We start from the raw sequence: 17,344 nt of genomic DNA, 5'->3' as shown, positions 1-17,344 counted from the left end.
GCAGCGAAGACTGCCCCGGCGATAGTGGTCTGCAAAAGCAACAAGCGTGAGTAAGCCATCCTCGGTGCGATGTTGTTGATAAGTCTGGTAGCAAGCACGAAGATGTTGACACACTGTGGCGTGCATCCGTAGAGCCTATCAGTCGAGAGTCATAGGATGATGACATCTTCCTGGTCACCATTACTGCATCGGAGTTGATCAGACGGCAGCTTGACAATGCTGTAATTCGATCTATTATCGACCACTTAGAGGGCCGCACAACAATCACCATGCCATCTGTGTCACGTATTGACATCCTTCTGTCTACGAGGCAATGTGCTGTACAAGACAAATGCCTGTTCGAATTACTGATTACCTCCTAGTGGTTCCAAAAGTCTTGCGGGGCGATAATGTTTTCGCTTGCCATGACGAGCCCCCATCTGGCCACCTAGGCTCCTCACGAACGCAAAGAGCGCGCGAGATGTATTGCTTTCGGCAAGCGTCAAACAGTATGTTAAAGGAGTACTGACACAAAAATTCTCGACCTTGTGTTTTCCGCTGAAATAAGTAGCTAATGACTGAGTAATCATGGCACGAAACATCATTTGCTTCAGAGCACGACAGGTAATTATTTAGAGTCTTGTTTGTAGCGACCAGTCTAAGTTTCGGTTTCAGAGCGCAACGAGATGGGCCAAAGAAGGAATGTAAACACAGCTGGGTACGGGATCGCACAAAACTCTTGACGTATGCACGCCAGCGCATTCGTCGGTGCTCAAGCTTCGTATTGCTAGTTTGTCTGCTACGCCTGCGCGTGCTTTGCGATGTCCACGCCATCATCATTGTTTTCGTTTTCGTCCTCCAGCGGTGACTACTTGCTGCAGGCGGGAGTCACTGGCATATTAAACGTGGCCAACCACTTTTGATAGGATTCACTACAAAGCAGAGACTTGAAAAGTGCGGCCAGCGACAGCTATCAATATGCACACGCACTGCTACAAGTAGTACGAACCATTCGTCGAGGGCGCTTTGGGAATGAAGCATATTCTGAAGCAGGACCCAAGGCTGGGTAAAAGTCGACACAGCATTAGGCTTGGGGGTACGTAGTCTTGGTGGAAAATCATCGGACTGCTCTAAGCTCAGCAGGTTTTGTTTATACCAGGCATGCTCGAAATGAAACGAGCAAATCTGGCTGCTCTTCAGCGGGGTTCATTCTAAGCATCCTGTGGCGCGCATGAATTCGGACTACTTCTGCTGCTCATCGATGTTGACGGTAGCGAAAGAGCAAGGCAGGCGAGCTGGCGTTCGCTGGGAAACTGTGTAGGCATAGCTCGCTGACCGTCAAATCCGAGGCCGACGGCGCTTGCAATCCGTCCACAGCTCGTAATAAGGCATCTATATTCGTCGATACGATCAACGTCTGCACACTTATGTCGCTTATAAGTGACAATACAATTAGTTTTCTCGATGCCATTAATAGCAATGAGAAAACACGTTAGCCAGGCAAGCTGCTTAGCGGAGACGATTGCAGCAGCGGCTGCGCTGACTGCTCTCAAGTCAAAATCACGCCCATGATTTCCTATTTCGTGCAACGTTTTATGACACGCGCACTTAGAAGTCATTTTACTCTTGAGTTACTTTGTGTCGGAAACAAATTTTTGCAAATTTTTTGTGCTACTGTCAGCGGCAAAAAAGAAAAAAAAAAGCAATGGGGCTATCCGAGTGGCGAGAAACTTGCTCGCAGGGGCTGCCCCGACGGCAGTGAAAACTTGTGACATAGCGTTTTCTCAGTTGTTTACATTCCTTTCTTGATATCGATGTCATGAGGGGCTACGTTTTGTGGTTGGCTGCGTGCACGCATACTTTAAAGTCGATTTAAATATATTCTAAGCTATATTTGCCGTTTATATTTTGCAGACGATGTGTGTGTGCGCACATAAATCGATCTCACATGCTAACTTGACTTCGAATTTTTGTGTCAGTACTCCTTTAATGGCTGCCGTGAATGTCAGCTGAAAAAGTCACCGCCCCTGAAGCCCGCCAGGTTATTGCAACCCATCGAACTACCTCTTAAGCCATTCGGCCAAGTCGGCTTGAACATTCTTCGGCCATTTCCTCTGTTAAGGGGGGACGTGGCTTTGAAAATCAACTTCCTTATTTCTTCATGGATTTTGATGAAAATTGGCACAAATGTTTAGACTGTCTCCCTGATGCTCCCATAAAAGTTTCAGAGCGATATCTTGAGAACATGTTATTCAATTTTATTGAGCAGAATTTTTCTCCCTCTTACTTTTGGAGAGCCTGGGGAACTTAAAAAACGTGATAGAAGGCTTGTTAAGTATTGACTGCATAGCTAAATGCGCGCTGAAGGTCGTGACATTCTCGCATTTTTTTTTCGCAACCCAAATTTTTTGGAGTGCCATATTTTATGTTACCTTCACATCAAGCACACTTTCAGGGTAGACGAATAGCCATATCGTAAACTTACAAAGGGTCAAGATAACAAAGCAAGAATGTCACGACCTGCGCTGCAACCCAAGGAACGTGACAAAAAAAAAAAAAAAAAAAACGGAGTCAAAATATATTAAATGGTAGCAAAGAAATCGGCTCCAGAAACTGAGCAGAAATGCAGAAAAACAGTTTTGAGAAAACGGCTCTCAAAGTTTCACCTTCTCTTCAGTTCTCTAAAAGGCACCAAATTTGCAGTCTGGGGTGTTTTGTGATGTGGGGCTTCTTGTACATGTGGCCTCTGATCTGGTGACCCGCCGTGGTTGCTCAGTGGCTATGGTGTTGGGCTGCTGAGCACGAGGTCGCGGGATCGAATCCCGGCCACGGCGGCCGCATTTCGATGGGGGCGAAATGCGAAAACACCCGTGTGCTTAGATTTAGGTGCACGTTAAAGAACCCCAGGTGGTCAAAATTTCCGGAGTCCTCCACTACGGCGTGCCTCATAATCAGAAAGTGGTTTTGGCATGTAAAACCCCAAATATTATTATTATTCTGATCTGGTGTGCTCCCCCCCCCCTTTTTCTTTTTGTAGGGTATTCTTTGCTGCTTTTGCTCTACAAAGAGCATGGTGCCTAGGTTTCAAACCAAGTGACGTGCAGAACTCTGTGTGGGCATGAATATAGTTCCAGTGTATATTCAGGCAGCCTGTACCCGCAGGCAGCTTGTACCCGCAGCCTACCTGATTGATAGCAATCTCCAGTACAATCAGTGAGGCTTTTTTTTTGGTAGAATTGACCATGCTACTGAATGAAGGCTCTGAGTGTCAGCAGCCTCCCAAGTCATCTTTACTTGACAGTGGCTGCATAACTTAGGGTCAGAGAGCCAGTGATAGATATGCAGCTGCTAGGTGCTTTCCAGAATTGTACTTTTGTATGATGCCTCGATCACTTCTGCAGCCAGGTGTATGGGCCAGCCCAAAGGGCCTAGTGAACAGAGCTCATGATGAGGTTTTTCTTTATGAAGGGGTGGTATGACAGATATTGCTACGAGCTATTGTGACAATAGAGTGAATGCGCAATAAGCTTGGTTGCGGGTCCGCGATGACGACGCGCGAAATGCCTAGCCGCAGATACAAGGAGCCAACGCACGATGAAGCCCTTAGTCGTGCAGTCCTAGGTGCCGACGCGCGAAATGCCTAGCCGCGGGCTTGAGGAGTCGACACTCTACGCGCTTATTCGCGCAGTCCAAGGTGTCGACGCGCGAAATTCCTAGCCACGGGCTCGAGGAGGTGATACTCGATGCACTTATTCGCGCAGTCGGAGGTGCCAATGCACAAAATGTTTAAGTGAGGGTCTGAGAAGTCCGCGCACGATGTGCATGATCGCCGAGTCGGAGACTCCCTATGCGCGAAATGTTTAGCCGCGTGCCCGAGGATTGCGTGCGCAATGTGCTTCGTCACGAATTCCAAAACACCGAGTGCTGAAAGGCTTAGCCGCATGTCCGAGCATTCTGCGCGTGAATCTTGGTCACGAAGTCCACGTCGCCGATGCTCGGAATGCTTAGCCGCGAGTCTGAAACGTCCACAAGCGTAGGGATTGGCCACGCTACTGTGATGTCCGCGTAGTGCCCGTTTTCACACGTCGAGATTATGGCAAGTGGAGACATCCAGACTTCGCGAGCAGAGCCAGACATAGCGTTTTCTCAGAGCCGAGCAGACGACGCTAGCGCCGGACCAATGGCGCGCCGCGCTGGAGTCGCGTGGCAGGCGCGGCCAATCGCAGACTCTGGCATGACCTTCAATCATTTGCTTTTTGTGCGCTTGTTTCCATATGGAAGAGATCGCTGAAGCGGCAAATTTGAAGACTGAGAAAAACGCTTTCCAACGAGACCAAGATGGTGGCGCTCGGTCGCGCTGTTCCGGAGATATTGTGGCTCGAAAAATGCTGTTCTTTCTTGATTTCCGCAAGATTTTTCGCCACCTTGGCTGATAAAACGAATTTTTTAGAGCACTTCTAAGTGGTTTACAGTGATGATATTTGGGTATCCGATAGAAAAAGGGTTATAGAAACTGAAAATGTGATTTTCAAAAAATAGATTTTTTTGGCAATTTTTCGCGATGCGAAAGCCGCGTCCCTCCTTAACTGACTGCAACAAGTGGGGGATTACCGCGACTGACTATTTAACCTGCTATGCCGAGAAAGAGGCGCTCCCATGAGCCAAGGCTTCTGAGGTAACGCAGTTCTTTGTCTAACACATTGTATTGCGTCATGGTGCTCTGTCCGCTATTTACAGCAGAGCTCCTAGACGAAACTTTTCAATTGAGCAATGCTAGGCATCGAAAGACGATTTTTCCCATCATCAGTCAAATGGACTTGCGGAGCGATTAAACAAAACCGTCACCAACATGATCTCTATGTACATCGACGTCCAGCACAAAACACGAGATCATATCTTGCCTTATGTGACATTCGCGTTTAATACCGCTATACAAAAAAACAACATGCTTCACACCATTTCGCCTCGTTAACGGCCGCCAATTTCAGGCGATGCTGGACACTATGCTTCCGTGTCAAGATGCCGAGCACCTAACTATTTGTGCCGAAGAATTTGCTGAGCGCGCTGAGGAAGTACGCCAGCTCACGTAGCTGCGCATGGGCCAGCAGCAACATGCAGATGCACGGCGCTAAAACATCCGCCTCAGACAAGTTTGCTACAGTCCCGTAATGTGGGTGTGGACCGCTGTTTGCCGCTGTGGCCTTTGTGAAAAGTTGCTGAGTCGGTACTTTGGTCTATACAAAATGCTGCGCCACATCAGTGATGTGAACTACGAAGCCGTCCCAAACAGTGAACCACAAACACGGCATAGACAGCCACCTAGCCCTGGCATAGTTCACGTCGTAACCTTGAAACCATATGTTGCGCGTTCGGGATTTTTAAAATTGATTCATTTTTATATTTACTCTACTATTCGCAGCTAATATGGTTGCCCCTCTGTTTCTTGAGACTGTGCACGTCATGCTTCACCTCTGTTGTACTTTTGTCTTTCCTGTAGCTCTCCCTGTGTTCTATGCATGAGCATCTGCCTGGAACATGTCTTTTGAAGCAAAGCTTGTAGACGCTGCGTCGGCGATGTGATGCTAAAGAAACCAGCTGCTGGCACATGCAGGGATTGGTGCATATATATATAGACCCGTTGAACGGAGAATCCTGCTGCGACGCTGCACTACTGACGTCATTCTCTCCGCCAATAGGAGTTGTGTGTCTAGGTAACGTGAGACGAACGAGTGTTTCTTGCGTCAGAAAACTATTAAAGCGGCGATGGGTCGGCCGCGCGTCATGCGTTTGGCCGAAGAACCGGCGACATTTGATGAACGCTGCCGGAAACTCGCTCAAGAAAGGGCTCATCGTCGATGTGCCGACCTCGCTGTGGGGGAGTGCGAAGCCGAGGTATTACAACAAAGAGCCGTGGATCCCCTCTTCACAGTAGTGGAAGGGCGGTCAATTTTTTCCCTTTTCATACACGACTTCTTGAGCTTCAAGCCGATGCTCTTTATGAGGTAGGGGATTAATGCTACCTGCACTAGTGGGCACAGTGTAAGAGAAGAGGTAGGCAAGGACAAGAAGAACTATGCGTGCTACCCACGTCGCTCCATGACCTGGTCTGACCGCCGAGTTTTTCGGGAGCCAGCTATCCTCAGTAACCGTCTCTAGTTCCCTTTCAAGACACGTCAGAATATGGTGCGGCGAAGAAAATTGGGTCTCCTGGAGGAGAACCACATCTAAGTTCTGTGATATCAAAAGATTAAGGAGCCATTGTTTGCGTGGTCTCAGAATGAGGCTAAGGCAATTCAATGTACCTGCTCTCAAGCTATGCTGGCAGCAACAAAGAAAAGCGAAATGATGCTGAAACAAGAGAAACGCCACATGAGATGCTGGCCCCAGCACACCGTCAGGTTGGAACGCACAATGCTTTTTTCACGCGTTCATGGCACACGTACACACTCACACACATATACGCACACACATACAGAAGCACACACACGAACTACCACATGCTCACGCACGTACATGCGCACACACTCACACACGCACATGAACACAGGCACACGTATGCACACACGCATATACACATACGCATGCACTCACGCAACTCACATGCACATACACATACTCATGCATGCACACAGCCACACACGCACTCTCATACACACACGCAGCCATCCACATACATGCACATGCACACGTGTGCATGTGAGTGTCTGCGAGTACGTAGACACGTACTTGCACACACTCACACACAGCCATACATACATACGCACATACACTTTCATGCACACACACACTGACACACACACAAGCAGCAACACACATGCACGCAGCCACATACTCATGTGCTCTCACACGAACACGCAACCACGCACACACTTGCCCACGCACGCACTCTCACGCTCATATGCACGCACACACACAGGCACGCACGCACATGCAGCAATGCACACATGCACTCACAAACACATACTCACACGCACACAGCCCCATACACATGTACTCTGACACACGTGCAGCCATGCACACACGCAGCCACATACACACGTGCTCTCACATGAACACACAACCACGCACACACATGCCCACGCACGCACTCTCACGCTTATACGCACACACACACATGCAGCCACGCACACCCATGCACATAGATATGTACATGTGTCACACACATACAGCCACGCACACAGGCATGCACGCACATGCAGCAATGCACACACGCACTCACAAACACGCACTCACACGCACGCAGCCCCATACACGTACTCTCACACATGCAACCATGCACACACGCAGCCACACACTCATACGCATGCCTATGCACGCACACATACACGCGGCCATGCACACACTCACATGCACTTCCATACACATGCGGCTATGCACGCACACACTCACACCCACAAGCAGACATGCAGAGAAGCCAAGCACACACGCACGTAAACACTCATACGTACTCATGCACACACAGCCATGCACTCACACGCACACACTCACGCATACATACTCACACACACACTCATAAGCACTCAAACACACGCACACACAGCTATGCATGCACGTACACACAAACTCGCAAGCTCTCACATATGTGTGCCACACACGCACGCACTCACCAAGGGTGTTCTCTGTCACACGGCCCGCCTTACTGGAGCGCAGGCTAGATGAAAGCACGACGATCACCACGGACTCACCGTGTGTCCACGTGCAGCTTCAAGCAGAAACAGAGAAGAATCTGATCATGCAAACACATTTTGATGAGAGTCCCTTCATGGGCTTTCACTTGAGGAGCATTTATGTGGATCGTGAGTTGACTTGGTACTCACCTAGGTCGTTCGTTTTCTTCGCCGTGTCAAGCTCAGGAGGAACCGAGTGGCGTTTGACTTGGCCGCCAGGAGACATAGTTCCATAAAGTTCTGCTTCAGTGCTCTTCTTCTTTCCAGTGTAAAAACGCCAAGTTTTCTGGCCTTTTGTGCTCGGGACAATTGTGCAGAGTGATAGGTCGCCGATTTCACTCTCTGCGGCGCATTCCTGTGATGCCCAAACTACTGATATTGTAGCAATACAAAAGGCACAGCACGACTGAGACGGAGACAAAGAAACACAGAACCAAACCACAAGTGCTGTGAATTGGTTTTGTGTTTATCTCCATCTCAGCCACCCTGTGCCTTTTGAATAGAGATGAACCAACTCGCCCAAATCAATGTTTTACTGATATTGTAGGCTCCTCACCAGTGTCTTTTCCACGAGTGGAATTAGCGCTGTTCCCTTTAACTAAAGCTTGATATGGTGAAGGTTGTAGATGTCGGTCATCTACGGCCGTACCGCTTTCCTGGTCATTGCAAGGAAGCTGCTTATTCGAAGGGACTGTCTTCCATAAACTCACTATCATAGACTGCTGCAGCACCCTCAGTACGGCCATAGTGGTGGTACTTCTCGCCATAGGCAGAAAGTTTTCATTTCTACGAGGGGCTGGGGCTCGACCAGCTTTCCGAACCCCACATACGTATAAATGTATTGTGAAGACTAAATGCACACTTGGCTTCAAGGTGCTCGCACAGCTAGTGCGAGGAGAGATGAAAATGAAAAAGAAGCAGCAGAAGTAAACCAGGCGTTCTGTTGGATGGCTGATGGTCTGCTTTTCTCCTTTACAGTGGCGCAGTCTACAATGGGAACCTCTCTTAAAGAGTTCCAACCTTAAGCTCATCCTAACGGTTCTTCGGCGAGTCGGGTCCATCCTGCTCAGGAACGCCATCCACGCTTCCTTTTATGCAGCCCGCCACCCTACCACTGTCACAAGTACCAACCGCATCGTCCAGAGATGACGTAAAAGCCTCCTCAGTGGCTCTAGGGCAGGACTCTATGGGTAGCCTCGTCCAAGAAATCGCCCAGCTGACAAAACTCCATGTTCTGGCTAGCGCCTTCGCATCCGTCAGCGGTTGCGTCCTGCCTGGGAACGCCGTCCATGCTTCTCTTGGTGAGGATATCCTCCCAGGCAGTACTTCGACCTCCAAGCCACCAAGGTATGCTTTCGACGCTTCTTTGGTGGTAACCACCTGCCGTGACTACGACAACGACCGCACTCTCCGTGGACATCGCCCCTGGTTCCTCAGGCAGCTGGACAGGCAGCCTGGTGCAGATGAGGTGCTGCGACTTCCAGCTGGTGGCGTTTTTGGGAATACCAGCGTTTCGTGGCATTCAAGACAACATCATTTTTTTTTGGTTCACAACGTCAATACCATGGGGGATCATCATGCTTGGCCAGACTACTAAAGATGGCTGGGTTGCAGTAACACGACTTTGTGGTGCCACCAAAGCACGGGACAGCTGCGAAGGCGTCAAGCAGCGTTCCTCGCCTGAGTAGAGGGCAGCTCTCATAGCTGCTTTTGGCCAGCTTCCTTATGCCTGCGGTGAGTCCGATCAGCACGATTCTGCGTATGGCACTCCCGGGAGCTACAGCTTCGATGCGGCGGCCGGCTCACCTGGTGTCGCCGTTGGCTGCACCCCAGACGGTGAGAAGCGCTTGACGACCATCGCTCCCGTGTCGTCCCACCACCGGGCGGCTCATCACCATCCAACCCCATCGCCTCCACCACAAGCCATAAACACGTGGCAGACCACCACTACTACTTCGACTTGGCAGTCTCCGCTAGCCAAGCCGCAGTGACAGCAATTCAGTGAAGCCCGGGAGTTGCAAGATCTTGCCGCTGCAGCTGCACCAGGCAAGGTTTTTGTAGACGGTCTCGTAGCCTGCTATGCGGTAGACCGCGGATGTGAACCGTTTTTTCCACCGTGGATCTCGGTCTTTGCATCGGAATCCGACACTACACCATCACTTTTAAAGCCCGTTACTACTTTCTATCTACAGCAGTCGGTGAAGCGGCTCCCGAATTTATCAACGCCAGAGCACATGAGGGCACCAACTCCTTTAGTACTTGAGGCGCTAGCTCCAGGAACCCGATATGCCCATGGATCGCAGCAGGAAGAACTGTCCGGAGTGGTCATCTGCTTGAATTTCAATGCAGTCTTTGGCCGAATGTGTGGCTGTTGGTCCCGCGCTGAGTGAGGCCTTGCTGAAGAAAGTGAAGGAGACTAATACGGCTGAGATCAGCCTCATCAAAGAGCTGCTTGTACATGCAAGACACAGCAAGATGTGCAGATTACCATCACAAGAAATTTTTTGCAAGGAACCTCACGAGAAGTACAAGTGATCAGTTGTGCAAGGCACATGGTCTTTCATCGAGCCCGGCTGATTCGAGCGGATCGGCAAGGCTCGATCAGTCAGTAATAACACTGCTAAGCGCCCGACGGCTGTTCACTCTGCAGCATCTCCTGCCGTATGTGCCTAACTGCGATAAGGTCATCATAGAAAAGGATTCAACAAAAGCAGACACTCCCATAGGGCCCAGCGACCGAATTGACTGCAGCGCACCAAGCTGCCAACATTAATACCTGTACCACAATTCCGATTTCGGTTTTCGCTGCACATGCTTTGAATGCTAGCTGGTACCCATTATGCCTGCTGCGCTGATAGACTTCTCTTCTTTTTTTGCTTGCGCGGTCTTCTGGTGAAAGCATTTTATTATTAAGCAAAAATGATTGCGAACGGTCTTTACAAGCCTCCATCGAATATGTACCACTTGCAATTCCATAAAGAATATGCAAGATGCCTTGTGAAATGAGAAAATGCTTAGTTTGCTCTATATAAGTGCTCGTTGAAGGCTTTTTGTGCATTCATCCAACGTTGTGGCATGAGGTAAGCAGCAGTAGTTCCCGTACGAAGCTCCACTGGGCGACGTCAGCTGACAAAACTACATTACAAGCAGGTATCATTTTGGTATTGACATATAGGAATATTACGTGTAGAGGCGAAACATGCGAAAGTGGTAAATGGGCGGCATTACAAACAAAAGCAGTTCACTTTTACATACACGGCGTAGAAAATACCTGACTCATCCCAAACAATGCCGTACATACCACGAAAACATCTTATTTCCAAGCATTCCCCTTTTCCCGGGCCTTACTTCCCTCACTTTAAGAGCACGAATGCACGGGCTACTGCGCGTTTTTAAAAGAACTTGGCTACAACCGACTTGATAGCATGCTACGAATACACAGAGGAGGCCACAACACAGGCTCTGAACCAGACCATCCTGGACGCTCACAGAATTGCTTCTACTCGCACTCAAGACAAATGCGTGGGCACAAAGCCTGTCTTCAGTTGTTCAGAAGACAGAATTTTCAAGTTACAAGTTCCTGGTGTTTGAGCTCCTTGGCATTATCTCTTGCGCGTTGTGCCAGCGCTAGCAACGCACTCCTGTGTTATCACTCTTGGCAATTGCTTGTCGTGTTTTCGACAAGCGTGAGTACCGAAAGAAGGTTTAAGTTGTTGCTGAGGCCATAAAAATTGGCAAAAACTTGTCCCAGTAAGATTCAGTGCACGCCATAACTCATCACGGCCGACCTGCTTTTCGCTGCATCAAGACAGGCGCAGCGAGTCTGCCTCGAAATTATCCCAAAATGCAACCAATATAATTACAATCATGTTGGAGGATAGAGAAAGCATCACGAACTTGTCCCTGTAAGATTCAGTACATGCGAAAAAACCGCACCACACAGCCGAGCTGCTTTTCGCTAACTGTGTCACAACGCCAGGCGCGGCGAGCGTGCCTTAAAAGTACCAGAATAGGTACTGAAATTAATTTTCTCAAATGTTGGGCGTCAGAGAAAGCGCCACAAAGTTATTTTGTAAGACGCATTCAAGCGCGAAACTTGACTGCGTACCACGGCTGAGCTGCTTTTCGCTAATCACTTCACAACGCCAGGCGCGGCCACTGCGCTTGAAAAGTACCCCAAAAAATAATGAAATTAGTTACACAAATGTTGGGGGTCAGAGAAAGTGCCAAAACTTGTCCCAGTAAAATTCAGTACACACAAAACTGCGTCACAGTGCCCTGTGCAACCAGTGTGCCCAAAAACTACCGAAATAAGTTAAAATAATGTTGGGGCTCATGGAAAGCATCGCAAAACATCTTCCAGTGCGAATCATCAATTTTACTGCGCCACGATGGCTCAGCTGTCTTTTGCTACAATGCTCAGATGCGCAGCCAGTCTTGCTCGCTTCGGCGGTGTGTTTGACATATGCCGCATACATCTGGCGCGCCATTCGCCTGTCGCTAGGAAACAGAAGTAAGCCGTAAAGTATAATTTATACGCAGGTATTTTTAGTTTTGTAGAGAAAGGATAAAAACAATGAAACAGCGCCTGTTCACTTAATTTCACATTCTTTTTTGATGCTCGCGGCACCAAACAGTCAACATTAATACTAGAGTGACGTATTTCCTGTTGCCAGTTTTTGCTGAGTGTCCCCTGTTGTTGAAATCCTTTCTCTATGGTGTCATAATCGTCGGCGAGACCTGCGACCAGTGTGCAGCAGGCAGTCCCGCCCACCAGAAGAGCTGGTTGCGCTGGACGGCTCACCAATGACATGTTATTTGGTATGGGCAGGATCGTGAGTCTTGGTATCATATCCCATGGCATAGGGTTTCTAGAAATAGCAGGCAGGTTACTGGCTTCGTAGCTCACTCTATGGAGCATTTCACGGCCTTGATGAGTAGGGCAGAAACGATGTTGTGCCTCGCTGTTGGCTTGCAGCATTTCTTCAAGTGCATTATGGAGTGTAGCCGCTTGAACGTCAATGCTCATGGCATAACGGCATGCACCCATTTTTATACGGTGACATTTTCAAAGTGCTACTTCAGGTGGTGGCATGGTGTATATGTTAGGGTGACATTAGGGAGGCCATACATGATGCGTGAATAGGTGGTATATTCCACGATTTTGATGGGCTTGTCCTTACAGAGACCCGAACGGTTTTCAGGGATATGAATTATTATGTGCGCAACCTGACTGATTTGAGTTAGTGTGCACTGAAGCCATTCGGCGCCCCCTGTTCGACATATAAAATGGGCGCTTAGCACGAGTGGTGGCCACGGGTGCTACTTGCTCAGTAGCTGCTAGATGACGAATGAGTCAGACGTCCAGGTCCAGGTCTAATCGCAGTCGTTTTGCTACATTTCAAATGGTGCCGAAACCAACCCTGTTGTCCAGCCCTCGAGTTCCGGCAACGGAGCAACTCGCATCAAGCGTGGCTTCGTCCGGAGGGTCGTCACCAAGGCCATTTCTACGATTGACGACCTGCTGACAGATGAGGCCACCACTGTGCGGGTGCTGCACCAGCACCTCGAGCTCGTCTTAGTGAAGCAGGCGTATCTCATCGAGTTCGACAGCGCAATACAAGGTATGCTCACAGATGAAGACCTGGGAGTGGACCTGACCAATGCTTTCGAGTACGAACAAAAGGTCAGCATTACCAAGACAAGAGCGCGCCTTGCCACCAAGCCATATTGACCAGTCATTCCTGACTCCATTGACTCCACCACTAGTCCTACAGCGCAACTTACCTCGCCACCGTACCCAGCGGCCCCTTCTGCCTCGCCTGCTGTGTTGCCCGTGGCATTGTTCTCCTGCATTGCCCTGCAAAGCTGCACATCCTGATCTTACCTGGGGAGGGGCACAACTGGCAAGGCTTTTAGGACCAGTACAAGTCAAGTTTTCACTGCAGTGACTCGCTATCCAAGGCAGACAAAGGAAAATATCTGCTGGCGTATCTGTCCGGGTCAACTAAAACAGAAATTCAGGGTGTCCGCCTCGCCGAGGCAAACAGCGACGTTGCCATCAATGTGCTGTCTGACCGGTTTGGCCGTTGCGACATGCTGCTCGATGACCATCTGGACCTCCTACTCGCCATGGCACCCTTTCATAGTTCAGATATCGACAAGCTTCAAAATCTCTATGAGGAGAGCATGTTCCGCACAAGTGCACTGGATGGCCTTGGCATTTAACCAGCCGAGTATGCTGCTGTTCTGCGATGCATCATCATCTAGGCCTTACCACCTGCCCATGGTATCCTGTACTGCCAGTGGCTGAAGGAGGCTTCTTCATCGAACCACGCTGACACGTAAGCTGTTACAGAAGACAAGTCCCAGCAAGTGAAACATCTTATGACATTCCTACGAATTCAAGTCGAGGCAAGGGAGGAAAGCTGTGTGACCAAGACAGCACATATACAAGTCCACGGCATCTTCGGGAATCTTGACCTCTGGAGCTACACCCGCCCTCTACAGCAGCTCTATCAATTGAAGTAAGATCTCCATGCACGCGTCCCTGCCTCTTGTGTAATGTGTCTAACCATACAGTTAATGAATGCTCCACATCACTCACTTCAGAACAAAAACGCAGGAACCTTCAGGCCCACAGGCCTTGCACAGGCCAGAATTTAGCAATGTGCTCACTGTGCTGGAGAACACTTGACATCGCTGTGCAACTTATGTACTCCGAGGCAAAACCAATCGAAACATCTGGGCAACGCCTCTATGCCATCCGTGAAATGCGCAAGTTGGCTGAAATCCATTGACACACCACCTCGAGCAACACCCGTGTCTACGAGTGGTACCAGACTCATGCCCTTATTCCAACAGACGAGCAGAGCTTGGGATGTTGCACCAGCAAAGTCAATTTTGCTGCAGTTCCTTCTAGATACAGGCAGTCAGCGCACTTTTGTTCGGCAGGACATTGCTTGACCACATAATTGTCCTGCTCAAGGTGTGGAGCGCCTCAGCCTAATCACTTTTGGGAAAACGCATTGCCCTGAAATCTTTGCATGTAACCGAGTGTCTGTCACAATCCGGGGCCAGTGAAGTACCGACGAGAACATGCGGCAGCCTTGATTTCGCACTACAGAATCACTGTGGCTGTGCCTCACTCACAGCCTAGGCCGCCTCTGCTGCCTGGTAGATCTCTGCCGGATTGCGTGAACCTGACACTACCAACGGCGGCAGCATCTGCTATCTGTAGCCCCTACGACGAAAGCCCTTGCAATTTACGCAACCAACAAACAGCGACTGGACTGACTTTGCTATCTGGAGACCAAGGTCTTGGTCTTCATCACGATATGTCGCCCTGCACAACCATACTTGCACCTGAAATCACGCAGCGTAAATCTGCAAGGGCAACAATGCTCAGCAATTCTCTCAGTTCTCCACTGTCACTGTCACACGCCCTTTGACAATGCCGACGTCAGCATCATTCCACTCTACAGCCTGAACCTTCGGCACGTGCTAAAAACTGGGTGATATGCCTCAACTCTGCTTCACCAGTTGCTCCACACTGGGTGCGCAGGCGTCGACAAAGCAAGACGCCATCCTCAATGCCGAAGACAGTGCGCCTGTGTCATGCAATGCCTTCTGTCGTGCAATGCTTGGCACACGATGCGCTAAAAGAATTCTGTCTTGTTCTAGATCTGCTCAACATCTGCAAAGAGTGTGGATCCTTGACTTGCCTGGCCACCGCACACCAGGAAACACCCTGGTACTTCATGCATTGTCGCTGTTGCAAGGCCGTGGCTACCAGCAGTGGCAAGATTCAGTCACTCCGCCGCTTCATGGTGTCACCCTCGCTTCTGATGCCTTGAAGTTGGTAACGCTCCTGCCTGCTTTGCTTCATGATGTCACCATTGCTGGCACAATCATCTGACTGTATAAAAGCGGTAAAGCATCACTGAATCTCTAGGATTTGCAGCCGCGCGTGGCACACGCTAAAACAGTTCTGCCTTGTTCTGTGTAGTTTTCAAAGTTTTCTCTGTTTTGATAACTATTTGCGTGACTGCTAATCCCTACCAAACTGTTTTATAGTTTCTATGACTACAAAGGGCACTATGGGTGTCGGTGTCAGTACATGTCGAGCCTGAATTGCGCCTTTCTTTTCTTGGTGGTGCAGCAAAGGCACTGGAATCGGTCAGTGCAATGTAGCCACCACGCTCATTGGTTCACTGCTGCTGAGACCCTGCTTCCTGCTCTCAGCCACGTGCTTTGCCTTGTTACTTCTTCACGCTGGTGACATTGAAGCAAACCTTGGGCCTAAGACACAAGATGGTATAGTCCTTCTGAAAGTGTTTATGTATGTGAATGAACAAAGATAGAGCAGTACTTTTGACATTCTGAACAAAAGCAAACAGGACGTTGACAAAATAGCAGCCTAGGTTGGCCTCATTGAGCAAAATGTGAATGGGGTTTCTGAACTAAAAAGCGATATGTGTTCTGTTAGACGTTTAGTAAATGAGGTTAAATCAGCCGTGTCGAAGACGGACAGGGAACTCACTGGCGTGGTTGACGACCTTAACAGATCAAGACGAAATAACATGCTTGTAAAGAGCTTGCCTGATTCAAACGGCGAGGACTATGCGACAACTGAGAGAAAAGTTCGTGACTTTATAAGTACTAACTTGAATTTAAAATTGAAATTATTGACATCAAACGTGCCATGGAATTGGCCCTTGCCGGACTGTCTTGAGGCGCCCTATTATTATCAAATTTTTCAATTACAAAATGAAAGATCAGAGTGTAAGGAATGCATCCAAACCAAGGGACGTGCTACCTAGTGTTGCTAGAGGAATATTTTTCACCAAGAATTCAACTAGAACGTAAAAGTTAAGAGAATGCAAAGAACGACCGCAGGAACAACGAACATTTTACACTTTGTTACAACAAACTACACCTTCACGGCAAGACCTACACATATGATGCGCTTTCACAAATTGTAAAACAGATAGTTGCACAGGGAAGGCGCCATGATCAGTGACAGAAAATTCAGCGCGCACTAGAAGTAAAAAACGGTAGACAGCTATTATCCTCGCCAACTTCCACAGCATACTCCCAAAAACTGATATGATAAATCCAACGATAAACACGTGTTCTGCGGATGTCATCATTGGAACTGAAACATGGCTTTCGGCAGATGTTGAAAACAACGAACTATCTCGTATATTTCATAAAAATATATTTCGTAAAGATAGGAACGAGGGTAGAGGAGGTGGCGGGATGGTTGCCTTTAGAAGGGACTGTCAGCCATCTTTGGCTTCACTTGGCACCCCACTGGAGCTTACCTGGGTGATGATGCAGCTTGATGCAGCTTAAATGCATCACATATGTCCTGAGTGCATTGTACCGCCCTCCAAGAAGCTCTTCTGATTTTATTGATCATTTTCAACAGTCACTTGATAGAATATTTAAAACATATCCAAAATGCATTATCATCTTAGGTGGTGACTTTAACTGCTCCGGCATTAACTGGACTACACTGTCTGTCACATCCTCAGAAAATCGCTCCGAGTGTTCCAGATTGCTACATATAGTGAGTATGCATCACCTCAATCAGCTTTTCAAAAATGCGACACGAGCCAGTAATATATTGAGGCTTGGGGGGCTTGATGCTCGAGGGAGCTGGCGCCACTGAGTTATAGTTGAGTTCATGAGCT

The 17,344-nt window shown here is 48.8% G+C and overlaps 1 protein-coding gene across 4 annotated transcripts in view; it reads left to right on the top strand.

Annotated features, from left to right (window-relative positions):
- Positions 1 to 17,344, top strand: part of LOC142568011 (DNA (cytosine-5)-methyltransferase 3C-like) — a 394,257-nt gene that overhangs the window by 212,882 nt on the left and 164,031 nt on the right. The gene's annotated exons all lie outside the window — the stretch shown is intronic.

The sequence above is a fragment of the Dermacentor variabilis genome, unplaced genomic scaffold (assembly GCF_050947875.1).
Source record: "Dermacentor variabilis isolate Ectoservices unplaced genomic scaffold, ASM5094787v1 scaffold_15, whole genome shotgun sequence".
NCBI lineage: Eukaryota > Metazoa > Arthropoda > Arachnida > Ixodida > Ixodidae > Dermacentor > Dermacentor variabilis.
Note: the sequence above shows the minus strand (reverse complement) of the source record. Positions and strands in the feature narration are given on the sequence as shown.